Source organism: Gymnoscopelus microlampas, assembly GCF_963454915.1.
Source record: "Gymnoscopelus microlampas genome assembly, chromosome: 9".
NCBI lineage: Eukaryota > Metazoa > Chordata > Actinopteri > Myctophiformes > Myctophidae > Gymnoscopelus > Gymnoscopelus microlampas.
Genome location: NC_139946.1, coordinates 10,605,736 through 10,619,816, shown reverse-complemented (window position 1 = coordinate 10,619,816; position 14,081 = coordinate 10,605,736).

The following is a 14,081-nucleotide window of genomic DNA, read 5'->3' as shown; positions in this document are numbered from 1 at the left end:
ACACACACACACACACACACACACACACGATTTAATCCCAAATTGTTATGTACCCATTCATTAACTATATTAATTCCTCAATATCTAAAAAATACATAAATAAAAGACAAGGCCTGGCTGGCACATTATCTGCCAGAACATGGAACTGCCTGTTATCTATCAAATCTGTGTTCTGTTTTGGTGGTCTGACTGGCAAACAAAAAGTTGAGTCATTATTTCGAAAATGAATAAAATATTATGTTTCAATATGCATTTTTTTCCCTGCCAACCATGAACTTTCCTGATAAACTTAAGGTCGACTAGACCAGTGGTTCCCAAACCTTTTAGCTGAAGACCCAAAAGAGTAATTAGATGTTTGCCCTGGACCCAAAATAGCGAAAATAGCAGACAACGGGTTGCTTCTAATTGATAGAATTTCTTTTATTGTTTTACTTATTTATTTCTATTAATTAATTAATATTTTGAAACATAATTTAATTTGTTTTTAATTCATTAAACATTTTGTCTTTTTAAAAACATATATATATATTTTGAAATTTACTCGTGACCCATAAAAATGTGTCCGCGACCCACAAATGGGTCCCGACCCAGTGTTTGGGAAACACTGGACTAGACGGTTGAATTTACTCTGCTTTTACACGCCGAACACGAGAGAGAATTGCACGAAAGCTTCATTCAAGAGCCCTGCTTCTGTGAGTTAGTTATAGAAGCTTTTCTACTTAACTTATTTGATGAGTCCTTGAATCAAGAAACACCTGCACATCGTTGACCTGAAGGGCAAGGAAGAACGCGGAAGTATTGAGGGACCTGCAAGTTGGGCATCTATACCAGTGTTGCCATACTCTGTGACAGAAATAAGCAACCAGGTCTAGGAAAACAAGCCCAAAAGAAGCAACTATAGGCCAAAAACTCTTGCAATAAAATGTGGAATATTTGGAATATGTTTCGAAACATTCTAACAATACAAATGCTTCCTGGCACAAAACATTTTCATGAAAATATTTGAGAACCACTGGTTTGAATAATAATATAATAATTGGAAGCAAGCCTAAATAAGCAACTGCACTTTAGAAGCCCAAAGTCGCTTATAATAAGCGAACATGGCAACCCTGATTTGCACCTGTTTACATCAGTACCTAGACACACACAGCATGCGAGTGACAGCTGCCAGTGCGCATGCGCGTTTTAGCTATGGGTAGGCTACTACTCTGGTACTCTACTATTTTGTTCTGTTTTAAAATAAATAAAAACAACAACAACAACAATGATGCAGTGATGTTCTTGTGTGAGAAGTGGTGATATTTCTTTTATGGCAATCAGTTTTGGAATTCAACATAATAGGCCACAGAACAGAACAGAACATTGTTGCATCCCCCTGTTGTTATATGTGAGCCCTTATTATAAGCATGCTTCAATGAATCTGGGGTCCATTTATAAACATGCATGTAGTCTTCTCATAGAAGTATAGTCAAGGCTGGCGGGGGTGGGGGTGGGGGGAGGCAGAGGCCCTGCCAGACTCTGCATGAGAATGGCTGGGGTCCTGTGAACCTTCTGCTCCCTGTGTCCACATTCAATACCACTGCCGTGGTTAGCATGACAAACTGGGCTCCGAGTTCCTAAAGCCCCGCACCCCCCCCCATGCTTCCATGTCGTGACTCCCCCTGCAAGCCCCGCCTGACAGCCCCCCGTACCCTAAACTTGCTCCTCTGTGCAAACTCTGGACTGAGGTTGCTCTTTTTATTTGGTGTCTGGGGGCCAGTGGGGGGGCCACCAAGTTCAGTGCATGGATGCCAGGGAGATGACCTCTCCACAGAGCACAATGTGCCCGCATATAGTAACACACGCACACGCACACGCACACACACACACACACACACACACACACACACACACACACACACACACACACACACACACACACACACACACACACACACAAATGGAAATTCCACCACAAGAAGAAAGGAGAGACAATTTGAAGTTTTCAATTTCACCATTTTATTTTGGATGATTTAGAGGTTAAGCATCGTCAACTACTCAAGATGGTTCGTTTACCCAACTATATACATGATCTGAAGGTGAAACATCAGTCTAAAGTCATAACACCATTTTTTAAACCAGCAACTCTTTAAATCTGTGTGTTTGTGTGTGTCTTTTGTGCTTGCCAGTATCACTGGGCTATAGCTGTATACCTTTAAACATTTCCACAGTGTACAAATTATAGTGATTGATTGACCAATCATTTTAAATTGAATAAAGTAAACTACATTTTCTATTGAGTTCTTATTTGTTTACCTTTACTTTAACCATAAGGACACCAGAATAGTTATTTCTATTATCAAGGCACCACATGCTTTGAACATTACACAGGATGTTATTTTGTTAAGTGGTATACTCTTGCAGCGTCATCTAAAATCTCTGTTGTGGGATAGCTCTCATCATAAACAACACACATTTAACTGCAGAGAGCTCTAGGTGTGTCCTTCCCACCAGTAGAATATATTAAAATTATGAGGGACAATTAATATGATGGCTCTTAAAAATAGAAATGGTGAAGAAATTATACCATAGAATATTTCATGTAAAATTAAATCAATGCACTTATGTATTAAAGTTATCTTGTGTGTTAACGTTTAATTCAACAGAAGTTGGAAGTGTGATGAACTGAAATTAAATTAAATTAAATGCCTGTTTAATTTCTCAAATCTGTGAAAAAATACTTGCACTAAATCGTGACAATAACACATTCACACTTTGTAAAAAGAAAAAAACATATTATTGTGATTAATGAAATGCATTTTGAGCAAAATAGTTTTTACTCATTACAGCCAATAACAGGATCTGGTTATTGTAGCAGAAACATACTTGATGTACTTGGATAATTTGTTGCTCTATTTCCCTGCTTTATTAATTAAATATCTATGTTCATATGCATCTTTTCGTCCTGACTGTTGGGCTCAAACAATCAGTCATGTGAGCAAGTTTGGCCAATCATTAACAGGGTGTAGAAAATGTTTGTTCCAAACAAGCATTCATTATTCACACTAAACAAGAAAAATGTTGTGAAAAGGCTCATTTTTAACATCACCATGTAACTGTCAAAAAGGCGTAGAAATGCAATATGTTGCAGATGTTTTGGTAATTATTTATAATAGCTTTTATGTTCATATACAATTATTTTGCATATAATATAATTCTTGCAAAACATTTATACATTTTACTAGTTATTTTTTAATATTTTTACAAAGATTGAAAGGAAAATTAAATGAAATCCTTCATGAAAAGCAAATCCTTAATTTCCACTCCACCCATGGATAAAATATTGCTACATTCTTGATTTACAACAACAACATCCAATAAACAGTCTTTCCTATAATGTTTAGACTAATGGGCATGACACAAACCGGCTTTGTTCACATCTGTTGTTCTGAAAGGCCTTTGTGCTGTAACTACTGGGGATGTTAGGGACTCCTATCTACAAATAAACAACCAGCCAGCCCATTACCAATTAAAGGACAATTAGCTGACCCCTGGGGCTTTGCTTAGGTCAACAATGGGCTGCTTTTACAACTGTTTTTGTCAGGGAAGGCTCATAGTAAAACTCTCTGACAGTGTACAATGTAACCAAGTGGACCTGTACACATACACGTACGTAGTAGGTACATATACACATAAATAACAAAGCAACAAATGGATAATGTGGCCTTGGTATGAGGGACATTCAAGTTGTTGAGAGAAAGACAGTGTATATTGTAGATGTAGGCGAGTCTCATGGTAAATACATGAAAGATATTATGAACATGCCGAAATATTTGATGCATTTATTTTGGTTAATCCAATACAGTACATACATATTTATTACTTACTTACTTAATACATATTTCCTTTCAAGTAAGCTGTGTGTGGGAATCAGCAAAATATCACAGTGAAAATAAATGTGACATGATCCAACCGCAAATAATTGTACTGTGACATTATATAACGCTATATTTTCTCAGAACATCCCGAGAGTATGTTTCACATACACAACAAGTTACATGCCTTTCCACATGTCTTCACAATAACCATCAGAACGGTGCAGCCCTTGGTAAGTTGCCATCGGCGGGCACACACTGTACACAGTCTGTATGTGAGCTGATCCGTAACTCCATCTATAGGTGTTATGCTATCATTCCCACCATTAAAGAGGTTTTCCACCATCTGAGCAGATCACTTCAGGGATGCCTGGACAGATCACAATGACCCCTGCCTCGCCTCACAGGACACAGACAATGAGCCAGCTCTGATGGCACTGTGCTTTACTGTACACAGGCTAGAGAAATGTGTGTGTGTGTGTGTGTGTGTGTGTGTGTGTGTGTGTGTGTGTGTGTGTGTGTGTGCGTGCGTGCGTGCGTGCGTGCGTGGGTGTGTGTGTGTGTGTGTGTGTGTGTGTGTGTGTGTGTGTGTGTGTGTGTATGTATGTATGTATGTATGTGTGACAATGTTTTTACATGTTGATAATCAAGGTTAAAGTTTTTGTTTCTATTGTTACATCTTGTGTATGGGTACATAAGAGTTACATTATTTTGTTAGATTCTTTGAACATCCATGTCTGTGTATGGATGTGCAGTATGTGTGTGTACTTGCATGCGTGCGTGCGTGCATGTCTATGATATCATCTGTCTGTTTGTGTATGTGTGTGGGTGTGGGCGTGGGGGGGTGCAGGGTGGTCACTCCTGTAATCTCCAGTGTGGTGAGAAAGCGTCCAGCCCGTAAGGCTTGGCTTTCTCCCTGGTGAGAGTGGGGGAATCTGGCACGGCCAGTAAGCATGTATATCAGGCCATCTCACGGCTGGCTGGACACTCCCTGGGTGGCCCAACATGGTCAATACAACACTGGTGACTGGACACACAGAATGGGATAATCTCCTGCTTTCTTTCAGGGCCAGGGTGTGGGCACACACACAGCACACACACACACACACACACACACACACACACACACACACACACACACACACACACACACACACACACACACACACACACACACACACACACACACACACACACACACACACACACACACACACTCTCTCTCTCTCTCTCTCTCTCTCTCTCAGACCCACACTTCCTTTAATGCTGGCCTGACCATGGCGGGGTTGCTTGGCCCTAATTCCAGGTCAGGCCCAGTCAGGGGGAGACCGAGGGTTGTGGAACCCAGAGCGAGGGTACAGCCGGGGGGGACAGAGGGGAGACAGGAGGGAACAGGGAGCCCATTTCAGCCAGAGCACTGGAGCGCACTGGGGGCAGTGGGGCATCGCCTCTACCGGCTGCTGGGGGAAAACAATAGGAGGTGTGATCGCCCACAAAACATAGGAGCACACTGTATGTGTGTGTGTGTGTGTGTGTGTGTGTGTGTGTGTGTGTGTGTGTGTGTGTGTGTGTGTGTGTGTGTGTGTGTGTGTGTGTGTGTGTGTGTGTGTATCATTGTTCAGAGTTTTCTTCAGCTCCAGCAACTCGCTCGAACACCCCTGGTGTGCACGCACACAGGGACCTAATTGACACCACAGATTTAGGCCACGAGGTTTAACTGTTTCCCTTCCAGCTCTTTGGCCATTTGTTGGGGGATAATCACAAGTGAATAGGCCCCTCTAGGTTCTTCTATCACATCTTCGGTGGCACTTGTGTGCTCTGCAATGCTCTTGACTGTGTTGTAACCCTGGTAGTAACATAGCAGTCCTTACTGTTAGCATATTTTGGTTTATACAGTAGCATGTCATCGCTATCAGGCGGAAAACTTGTACGTCCAAAACCATTACTCAGGAAATGGAAAAAAGAACCTGTGTTCCAATGGATTGAATGTAGTTATTATTTAGTCACAGCTCTTAATACTTTTCATTGGTTAGATATTTATAAAACCCACAGTCAGACGTTCAACAGGCTATTTTTGGCAAAGAGATCTGGTGTAGACAGAAAGAAAGTGGTCCAAATACAGAGACAACTCAAGTCTACTCTAGAGGGTTTAAGTGAATAAAATAAGACAGATAAAAACTAGAAAAAGTGCTCCTCGGAGCACAGGTCTCCGCCAAGTGAGGTACGTTATTGTGGCCTCCTGGTGGCGCTATAATAGACCAATGTGAAAGTTGTGTCATTTATTCCTAGGCCTTTCACAGCAAGTGGACACTGCATTCATGATTTGGGGCATTTTGTTCCAAAAATGTGTTTTGCTAAATTAGACCTGCTGGTGGCACTATAACAGGCCATTGTGTAAAGGGTGGCATTTCTTCCTCTGCCTAGTGGGAATGTGCGTGTGAAATTTCACGGAAATTGCAAGCTGCGTGCATAATTTGAGGCCTTTTGTTCAAAACGGACCAATCCTGCAAACTTTGGAAGCTAACCGTAGCCAATTAGGATGGAATATGGGAAATCGGACAAATTCATGTTGATCACATGACTGTAGAGATGCTGTGTACCGATTTGCATGATGTTTGGATCAAATCTGTAGGAGTAATGTCAAAAAATGGATTTTGCACAAATCGGCCTCCTGGTGGCGCTATAACAGGCCCATGTGAAAAATGTGGGGCAGAGGTTCTGAATTGGCATCCAGGGAGTGTGTGTGCACAGTTTCGCAGCGACCGGGCCAACGGTGCCGGAGATTAGCTGCTAACGGACAGATGGACACACACACACGCGGACGGACGGACGGACGGACGGACAGGGGGTAAAACATACTCTCTCGCCATGCCTTTCGGCCTGGCGGAGACAATAAGGAGATACAAGGTTTCTGCCCGACAGCGAAGATATGCTGGATTCACCTAATACTATCTCATAGAGAGGGAAATAAATGAACCATGGAAGCTTTCAAATTCCAAAATATTTCCATTTTATTAAATTGAAGATGAACATAAATAGAAAATGTGCAACATTCATCAACTAATTTAATTCTTCAGTGCAATAAACTAGTTAATGATAACATGAAATAGGAACACACAATGCGTATACAGTACTGTATAATGTCCCAACATTAAAAAAGTGGGAAAGAAGAAAAAATAAGCTGTGGAGTAATTCCTGTCAAAGAATGTGCAGTCAAACACTTAAATGTAAATTGCTGGGTGAAAAGAAAGCCCTCCTGGGGCCTCATCCAATTTCCTACAAAATATTGGTCTCAAATATAATAATTCATATCTAATGAAACTAGTTCTGAAAAATATTACTTGGCAGCTTTAATTTTACACTTCAGACAGCTGAAATTGATACTAAACTTACCTTTGGCAAGGAGCTCCCACTTACCTGTATATTACACGCATGTGCTCGCGCACGTGCACATGCACACGCGCACACACGCGCACACACACGCACACACACACACACACACACACACACACACACACACACACACACACACACACACACACACACACACACACACACACACACACACACACACACACACACACACACACACACACACACACACACTGGATGCCTGATCAACAAATTCTAATAGTGTGATCTTCTAATGTTCTCTTCTTCCAGTCAAAGATTCTTTTGGTCCTGGTCACTGACGGTGTGCATCATTTGGCAGATTTTGGGTCTTTTTTCCATGGCAGTAGTAACATGGCCCATATCTGTGGAGATATAAGCAAGGGGAACATTAGCCAAATCCGCACCACTGAATAGAAAATGATCAGCAAAGTCCAAGTCATAAATGCTGTCAATATGAAAGCATTCATAGTAAATTTACCCATCTGTGACTGAACGTTACAGATGGGTAACTGAGCGTAACTGAGCGTGTACAAATGTAACCAAATGGACCCTTGGGGTCCATTTGGTTACATTTGTACACGCTCAGAGTTCAATTTACACACAGGATTTTACAGTGTTGGAAAATGAAACGAGAACTCCAAAATGTTGGGCTTATTTCTGGAATATCATCATCCTACCCCTTATTTACGTCACAAACTGAAAACAATGGTAGGATCTTGACAGAGGGGAGGTAGGACTGCAGATAGGGTTGCCAAATACCTCAAATTCAAACAAGGGACACCCAGGGGCGTCTCTTATTTTTCTTGGAATTAAGAAGAAAAAGATAACTCTCACTGTATGTACAGTTTTTGTATATTATGTTAACCACTTGAACTCTAGCATGCATATTCTGGAGGGAACATTATCCAAAAATAGCCGATCTACAAGCTCACAATGTGTCGCAACTTTGATGATGGAGAGGGCCACTATATTTCCACACTCACTCCAGAGTGCCACATTGCATATAGCCTAATGTACAGAAACCTCTTATCTCCGTATTTTAAGTTTTTTTGTAAATGAATGCCGCACTTCGCCATTCTATGTCACATTGAAGAAGCACTGCACTGCGCCGCATTTGAGCTTGTAGATCGGCTATTTTTGCTATTTTTTAATTGGAATCCTGATTTTCTTTTTGCTTTTTTTTATTGGAATCCTGAAAAGTAACCTTTTTATTTAATTCCAAATGCATTCAGTTATACTTATGTTAACTTTATTAACTTAAATACAAATACATTCGACATAAAAAGACAAGAGTATTTGAATTTTAATACTAGTCATTAAGCTACTTTAATGTAGACTGAGGTAATTAAAGCGAGTCATGTTTGCATGTTTGGAATTGTAACAGCTGAAATCAATAATATATCAGTATTCCGACATTAACCTGCGGACCGCATTAAGTGAAGGTGGGGGCCACATGTGGCCCCCGGGCCGCCAGTTGCCCATGTATGGTGTACTGTAGACAGTCTAGAATCTTAATCTTAAGCAGAAATATAGCATATATGAGCTGTTTGAACTTGTACGATGTGTGTCATTGATTGATTCCCAAAAATAAGGAACAAATGATGTCCCATACCAGTTCAATAAAGGGACACGTGTTTTAGTTTCCCAATAAGGGTTGTTTTCCATATTTCAAGGGACGGTTGGCAACCCTATAACTGCAGAGAGGGAGGCCAGTAGACTGACGACCACAACTAAGCTGAGGAAGGCCTTATCAGTGTGTAGATCACACTGCACATGCGCTCTCCACACACAACACAGCCGTTTGTGCCACTGGCTCCCCAGACACGCTGAAATGTTTGTATTTGTGTGTGTGTGTGTGTGTGTGTGTGTGTGTGTGTGTGTGTGTGTGTGTGTGTGTGTGTGTGTGTGTGTGTGTGTGTGTGCGCATGTGTGTGTGTGTGTGTGTGTGTGTGTGTGTGTGTGCGTGTGCATGCATGCGTGCGCATGTGTGCGTCTATCAGCTGTCTGTATCAGTGGTGTGCATGACCCCTATGCAAGCAGACAGTCATGGGTCAGGGGTCAGATTAGGGCCTGTCTGGGTTTGCCGGCTGACCCCAGTGCCTGCAGCGCACACACATAAACACTCGCGCATACACGCGCGCACGTACGGGGGATGGGAAGTCCCCTACCAGACTAATATCACCTTGGGGATTAGGATCCCAGACACAAATACATTGACCCCCAAACACACGCACACGCACACGCACACACACACACACACACACACACACACACACACACACACACACACACACACACACACACACTGTCACAGACGTGGCTTCTGCTTGGTCATAAAATGAGGCTGGGGCTGCATTGCATGACGCAGAGGAGCAGCAGAGATGCTGAGTGTGAGAGGAGGACCATCTAATTATCCTCCAGTCCTGAGAGGAGAGGAGATGAGACTGGAGGAGGTCCTGCGGTACATTACAGCATCACCACGCTGAGCGCTAAGGACACTGGAGGCACTACAGTAACGCTAGCTACTGGCTGTCGTATGTCCAAGACTAGTAAAAAGTTACTTTTCAGAAAATAATAATAATAATAACCTGTTTTCCAAAGGATCAAATGCAGTTATTATATTATAGTTAGTCACATTCTCTTGTTAATATTTTTTCATTGGTTCAATATTTATAACATTTCCTTTACTTCTTTTTTGTTGTTGTTCAAAGATTGCTAAAATATCAGATGTACAAGCTCGTAGAGCAACACTATGCAATGACGTCAATGCTGCTCTGATCGTTTTTGTTTTTGTTCTCTTGTTTGATCTCCTTTCCACCTTGCCCCCCGCCCTTCTTCTTCTTTCCTTTCTTTTTTCTATGGAAATAACGATACGATGGGAACTATGCACGAAAACGAAAATCACCCACTGTTTTACTTCTGTAAACCTGTGATGTGACAATAAAGCTGAATCTGATTCTGATAGCACACAAGATCTATCATCAAAATATGTTGGGATTCAGCAGTGGACTGGTTAACAACATTGGCTGCAATATTTAAGTTGCCGATGTTCACTTATACTAGGAAGTAGGAAATATAGGCCACGTTATGAGAATTGTACTTCTGAACATGTAGCATTTTGGTATACAGCACAAAATGATTCAAGAATCCAATTTCAATGAATGTGATAGTTTGCAATAGCAGAGTGCAGGATTTAGGTTTTTTCATTTTTCATCCACTATCTTATTCTTCCTTCCACCTGCACATAGACTTATTTTGGACGTGCGAATACATTTCCCTTTTTTCTTTTTTAAGAAACCTATTTCTGCAAGCCTATTTTTTTTGTTTGTAAGTATGGCACAGCACAGTGCACTGTATCAAGCCAGAGTGCAGATAATTGAAAACAGATATGGCCCCACACACAACATGAACACACCAGACACTGGTGAGGATCTCAGGTTAAAATCACAATCAAAGAGATGTGGGACCGTCGGATCTCAGCACAGAGTAAAACAGAAAAAGGTCAAAGCCGCAGGAGCCAGTGAGCTGCACACTTCCAGGGCATTGGAAACCTCCCAAATAAGCCAGAGTGTTAAGCCCGCTAATCCCCTGTATTATTACAACATCTGTGAGGTCTAGAGAGGCTCTGCCAGTGATTAGTGAGACAGATGTAAACAATAACCTTCCTGAAGGAAGTGGTGGAGAGGAGAGGAGAGGAAAGGAGAGGAGAGGATATAACTGGAAGACTTAAGGAAGGACAATGTAAACCAGGGCATATGGGAGTGTGGGAGCGCCAGGGGTGCGGGGGGGGGGGGGGGGGGGGTGAAACAAGTAGACAGCAGAGACACAAGGGAGAGAAAGTTGAAATGTAGGGATGGAGGTATTGGCCATATTCAGCCGGCAGCCATTTTGCCGTGACATCACACTCGTCCTACACCCTACGATGGGACTCAATAAAACAGGCGTTTCACACAGATGGGCATGGTTTAGCACTTAGCAGGACGTAGCTGTGCACGTTTCTGAGCAACAAGGCTGGCATGCCGACAGCGAGGCCTTGAGGCTTGCGAGTAACCACGCTGAGCAGCCGATGGCCTTGTGTGTCGACAAGCGCTTCGACAAGCGTCTGAGATACATACCGATAGGGTTGGAATCTATTTTGAAATCGCATACAGCAATTGAATATTGATATGAAACAAATCTTTTGTTCAGAAACGCTGACATTCAATGTAGCTAGCTTAGCTTAGCTTGACAAAAGACAAGACAACACTGTGTTACGCAGGACGTTAGGGGCGGTTCCCAGGTGAAACATTTGGGTTTTAGGGAGTCCCACAGTCTGGAAGCTTGAAGAGGTCAAATTTACAATTACAATTTAGGTTTTAGCAGACGCTCTTTTCCAGAGCAAAAATTGCAAGGTAAACAATCACATACATAGGATGTCGAGCGGGCAGTATAGTGCCTCAAGAAACCGTAATACCAGGTAAACAATGAACTTAGCATCTGTCTAAACAATATGCTATCTCAATAAGAATCTGTACATTGAAACTATAGGATGTCAGGTAAACAATGAACATGGCATCTAAATTATCTAAATCTATCTGAATTACATTCTTAACATTTGCGGTCAAGAAAAACAAACCTAGAAGCAATAGTGTCCAAGATTTGTCTGCATACTGTAGTAACCATATCTTGGTCAGTATAGCTAGCATCAATCGAGAGAGAAGGTGGAAAGAAAATGTGATTCTACAGAATATGTAAGGATCGAGGCTGGGGTGAGATATTGTTGGTGTGTGTGTGTGTGTGTGTGTGTGTGTGTGTGTGTGTGTGTGTGTGTGTGTGTGTGTGTGTGTGTGTGTGTGTGTGTGTGTGTGTGTGGTGTGGGGGGGGGGGGGGGGGGGTGTTACAGAAGGAGACAGGGTGAGTTTGCCAGAGAGACGAGCAGATTGGGAGACGAGCAGACCCTGGGCCAGCCGTGCCCCAACCGGCTGACGAGACACCAGGGAGAGAGACCAGCCTAATTTATGCAGAGTTTAGCTGAGGGGCCGAGGGGTGGGGTGGGGTGGGGTGGGGGGTCTGGAGGAGGGACCCCCTCAAAAGCACAGAGAGCTGGAAGGAGCGGTTATGGGTGCTGCTAGCACAGAGAGAGCAAGAGGGACCATGGGGGGATGGGATTGGGGGGAGAGAGAGAGAGAGAGAGAGAGAGAGAGAGAGACAAGGAGGGGGCTCCCAGCTCAATTCAATGCAGGCTGTCCGTCTGACGTCCCATTAAGGTTTTGGGATTGGGGCTGGGGGTGCGTGCGTGGACAGGAGGAGGGAGAAGGGAAGAGCAGGGCAGATAGGAGGAAAAGGAGCACGAGAGGAGCTTAACCCCCTCTCTGCTAGAAGGGCTGCCTCGCCACCCCACTCTGCTAGCTGCTCCTGTCTGGTTACCTATTAGATCCACAGGGCTGTCTGTCTTCTCCTCTGCATACTAATTGTCCATTATACTGCACTGACCATGAACAAGGAACTGAGTGTATAACTATATCCTTGGGCTGAAACCTTATATCTCCATATTCCATCTTTTTATGTTTGTTTTTTTTTTCTCCATGAATGTATGCTGTTGGTCAACCTTTAACCACTCAAGCCCTATTTTATACTTCCTCGTAGAACAGTGTCGCGCAAAAGTATAGCGGACAGAGTTGACCTTCAAGCTCAGTAAGTGTCACATAGCAATTGTACATCTGCTATTTTTGCTGTTTTTTTAATATCTTCCCCTATAGGGATGCCTTGGTTGGAAGTGATTAAGTCTGTCTGTGGGTTTCATAATAATCAATGAAAATGTTAATAAAAACTACCGTACATTGGACCTATTTCCTGTAAAGGAACGGTTTTAGACATTGTTGCTGTCGGGCAGAAACCTCATATGTCCAAAAACTGTTACTTTTCTGGATTAAAATTCAAAAATAGCAAGAGTAGCAGATTCAGCCATTTGAAAATAGCAGATATACAAGTTCACAATGCGTCGCAACTCGCAAAGACTTGTATCCATTTTCAACCTGTGAAATTGGACATTCTGCACAATGAGTACTTTTACTTTTAGCTTTTTTACCCTTATTTTGATGCCAATACTTGTGTACTTTTACTCAAGTGCATTTTGAATACTGGAATTTTACTTGTAACAGAATATTATCTACATTGCAGTATCGATACTTTTACTCCACCACTGCATGAGAGGCAGTACCAGGGTTTTCTACTGCCCTTCTGCCAGCCAGGTCCAGTATAAGGAAGAGTGGCATACAGAGAGGAAGGAGGCAGACCTATACAGTATGCAGCTGGCTGAGGGCCAAGTGAGTGTGCACGGGTATGTGTGTGGGTGTGAGTGTGAGTGTGTGCTTGTGCGTGTGCTCGTATTACTACTACTTGTGAGGACCAAATGTCCCACAAGTATAGTAGAATTAGAGAATTAGACATTGTGAGGACCATTTTCCTGAAAATGAGAAAAAAATGTTGTTTTATCATAAATAAATACAAATATTTATTTTAGAGATTTTTACAATTAGAAAAAGCTTCACACATTTAGAGGTTAGGTTTAGGGTTTTGGGTTGGAATTATGCCTTATTTATTTTGTATTGTTTTTAGGCTTATGGTTAAAATGGCAAACATTTTTAAAAATGGCATTTATGAAATCACCGCCCTAAAATGTTGATGTCCTCACAAGTATAGTAATACAAACATGTGTGTGTGTGTGTGTGTGTGTGTGTGTGTGTGTGTGTGTGTGTGTGTGTGTGTGTGTGTGTGTGTGTGTGTGTGTGTGTGTGTGTGTGTGTGTGTGTGTGTGTGTGTGTGTGTGTGTGTGTGTGTGGGAGGGGGGGACTG